We start from the raw sequence: 4040 nt of genomic DNA, 5'->3' as shown, positions 1-4040 counted from the left end.
CTCAAGACATCACTATTTATTTCCCCAAAATCTCTAACATCCATGCTTTTCTCAACAGTAACTACTGATGAGAAATATTCATTTAGGATCTCACCCATCCCTTGTGGATCCGCACATAGATGACCTTGTTGATCCTTAAGTGGCCCTTCTCTCTCCCTTGTTCCTCTTTTGGCCTTTATGTGCTCCAGTTTCCTCCCACATGTTGGTTAGGTGGATCGGCTGTGCTAAATTCTCCCTTAGTGTCCCAAGATGTGCAGGTCAGGTGTATTGGCCATGGTGGATACTTTGGGATTGTGGGGATGGAGGATTGGAAGCTTAACAGAAACCTAAATAGGCTAAATGTATAAACATCTTATCTATCAGATTTAGATTTTATTCCAAATATTTCTATTCAATTCTCAGACTGGATTGTGTAAAGGTTTCTCTGAATATGGAGCATTCTGGATGTGTATTCTTGGTATAAGAACATAAGAACATAAGAAATAGGAGCAGGAGTAGGCCATCTAGCCCTTCGAGCCTGCCCCGCCATTCAATAAGATCATGGCTGATCTGTCATGGCTCAGTTCCACATTCCCGCCCTCTCCCCATAACCCTTAATCCCCTCTCTTATCAAGAACCCATCAACCCGCGTCTTAAAAATATTTAGCGAGGCAGCCCCCACCACTTCAACGGGCAGAGAATTCCAGAGATTCACCACCCTTTCAGTGAAGAAGTTCCTCCTCAACTCCGTTCTAAACTGCCCCCCCTTTATCTTGAGGCTGTGCCCTCTCGTCCTACTGTCCTTTCTGAGCGGGAAGAGTCTCTCCACCTCTATCCTATCCATCCCATTCATCATCTTATATGTCTCAATGAGATCTCCCCTCATTCTTCTAAACTCTAACGAGTACAAGCCTAGTTTATTCAGCCTCTCCTCATAGCTCAACCCCCTCAACTCCGGTATCAGCCTAGTAAACCTCCTCTGCACTCCCTCCAAGGCCAAAATATCCTTGCGTAAGTGCGGCGACCAAAACTGCACACAGTACTCCAGCTGCGGCCTCACCAATGCCCTATACAGCTGCAACAAGACCTCCCTACTTTTCTATTCAATCCCCCTCGCTATGAAGGCCAGCATCCCATTCGCCTTCCTGACCACCTGCTGCACCTGCAAGCTGGGTTTTTGCGACTCATGCACAAGGACCCCGAGGTCCCTCTGCACCGTCGCCTGCTGCAGTTTTTCTCCACGTAAGTAATAGTCCTTCCTACCATTCTTCCTACCAAAGTGGACCACCTCGCACTTGCCAACATTAAATTCCATTTGCCAGTTCCTGGCCCATTTGCCCAGCCTATCTAGATCCTTCTGTAGACTCTCCCCACCCTCCGCACAATTTGCCGTTCCACCAATCTCGGTGTCATCAGCAAATTTTGACACCATACACTCGGTTCCCTCCTCCAGATCATCTATATAAATGGTAAATAGCTGAGTCCCCAGCACCGACCCCTGGGGCACTCCACTAATCACCAACTGCCAATCCGAACAGCACCCATTGACCCCCACTCTCTGCCTCCTATTTGACAGCCAATCCTCTATCCACGCTAACACCCTACCCCCAACTCCATGCCCCCTTACCTTCTGTAATAACCTCTTGTGAGGTACCTTGTCAAACGCCTTCTGAAAATCAAGAAAGACCACATCCACCGGCTCTCCTCTATCCACCGCCCTAGACACATCCTCATAGAACTCCAATAAATTCGTCAGACACGACTTCCCCTTAACGAAACCGTGCTGCGTCTGCTCTATCAAGCAATTCCCCTCAAGATGCCTCGCTATTTCCTCCTTGATGACGGATTCTAACATTTTACCTACAACCTCACTGTCCCCCTGTTCCAGGGGCTAACATACTGGTTGTACCAGTCAATGGAAGCCACTGGGTTCTGTTTGAAGAGCTGAGCCTACACGGACATGATATTACTGTACTGCATTCTTCAACATCCTGGTACATCAAAGAGAACCTCGATTTCTATCAGTCTGTAGTGATTGACCTACACGGAAACACAGGAGCGATTGAAGGCCCAGGTGCCATTCAGAGTTTGATCCAGAACTCATTGGCAGCCTCCGAGAAACGCCCCACCTTGTGATCATTTATCCAGGTCCAGATCGAACTGACTTTGTTTTTGACCGATGGCCACTCTTGGACTCAGCAATTTATCAAGATACTTTTTGAAAACAAAGAGTTGTTAAAACAACTTGCAGATGCCAAATATGACTTGATCCTTGCAGACACGGGTTTGTGTGCTGGTCCAATGCTTGCTTACTATTTAAATGTTCTGTTAGTCTACAATGTTCGATGGGTTCCTGGTGGAGAAGCTCATTTACTTGCAGCTCTGTCTCCGCTCTCCTGTGTTCCAGGACTGGGATCACAATTAACCGATAGAATGAACTTCCAGCAAAGAACTCAAAACGTTCTGCAAAATCTTCTTCAGTCCAGTATTTCTGAGTTTCTGATTTACCCTCTGTACCATCAGCTGTGCCATCAGTACCTGGGCAGAGACACAGACATCCACGCCATCCTTTTAAAGGCAGATGTGTGGCTGATGAGGGTGGACTTTACATTTGAGTTTCTGAGACCCATCATGCCCAATTTTGTGTACATTGGGTGGTTCCAGTGTAACCCGGCCCAGCCACTCTCTGCTCCCTTCCAGGAGTTTGTCCAAACCTCAGGAGAACACGGGGACTCGAGTTAACTCTTTGCCCAGATCCCCCAGAAAGTCATCTGGAAACACAATGGACCTGTTCCTCCCAGTATAGGAAATAACACACTCATAGTGAGCTGGATCTCTCAGAATGATCTACTCGGGCACCCCAAGACCCAGGCCTTTGTTTCCCACGGTGGCACCAATGGAGTGTACGAGGCCGTTTACCATCGGGTGCCAATAGTTGGCTTGCCTTTGTTTTATGACCAATTTGACAACTTACTTCGACTCGAAACCAGAGGAGCGGCGAAAGTGGTTATTGTCGCAACTAGGCAGACATCAGATTTATTAGGAACTCTTAATGAGGTCACAGAGAACCCAAAATATCGGCAAAACATGCAGCGACTCTCTGCTCTCCACCGCGTCCAGCCAGAGACCCCGATGGACAGAGCCACTGTTTGGATTGAATACACGGTGCAGCACAAAGGCTCAGTGCATCTCCGAGTTTTACAGACTTCCCCGGTACACCTATTACTGTGTAGATGTGATCATGTTTCTCCTGGTGGTGTCACGAGCCAGTATGATGCTGGTGGCTCTAATATTGAAGAAACTTTATAAGTTTATACGGAAGAAAAAAGAAAAACTTCTGTAGGGTTGGATTATTTGTAGTTGGTGTTCGGTTCTTTGACCTGTAATAACTTTGTTCACTTCACTGTGATGATGTATTATTAGTTTCCGAGTGGATCTGAGTATAGAATATTGAAAATGTCTTTGTATCCAGTGAAGGCTATCAAAAACAATCCATCAGAACAGTGAGTCTGGACGGAGAATGAAGAGATCCATGGCCAGGAGTTTACAGTCATTCCACAGAGTGTCCCACCTCCCAGTGGATACAGCCAGACAGTTAAACTATCATTTACTCTGGTGTGAGTTAACATCCCACAAGCTGGACAGACTGTACAATCCCAGCCCATATTTTAACAGCATTTTCAGCAGTTTTACATCTTAATGAATCTCACTGTGTCTTTCCAAGAGCTTGGCAGTGATGATGTGACCACATGACCCTTACTCTGTGCTGTGTTACCTTTAAAAGACAATCACCACATCCCGCCCCCTTTAACTCCTTCATACACTCCTCAATAATGGATTCACACTCAGTTCTAATTAAACATTAACCAAACATCTTTACTCAGAGGGTAGTAAGGTCGTGGAATGCCCTGCCTGCAGCAGTTGTGGACTCGCCAACTTTAAGGGTGTTCAAACGGTCAGTGGATAGGCACGTGGATAACATTGGAATGGTTTAGGTTAGAGGGTCATTAGATTGGTTCCACTGGTCGGCGCAACATCGAGGGCCGAAGGGCCTGTACTGT

At 46.6% G+C, this 4040-nt stretch overlaps 1 pseudogene; it reads left to right on the top strand.

The window, feature by feature from the left end:
- The first annotated feature begins 757 nt into the window (after positions 1-757).
- On the top strand, positions 758-3322 carry LOC145340676 (UDP-glucuronosyltransferase 2A2-like; annotated as a pseudogene).
- The last annotated feature ends 718 nt before the right edge of the window (positions 3323-4040 follow it).

This window comes from Carcharhinus amblyrhynchos, unplaced genomic scaffold, assembly GCF_965287045.1.
Source record: "Carcharhinus amblyrhynchos unplaced genomic scaffold, sCarAmb.v2.hapA chromosome_1272, whole genome shotgun sequence".
Lineage (NCBI taxonomy): Eukaryota > Metazoa > Chordata > Chondrichthyes > Carcharhiniformes > Carcharhinidae > Carcharhinus > Carcharhinus amblyrhynchos.
Note: the sequence above shows the minus strand (reverse complement) of the source record. Positions and strands in the feature narration are given on the sequence as shown.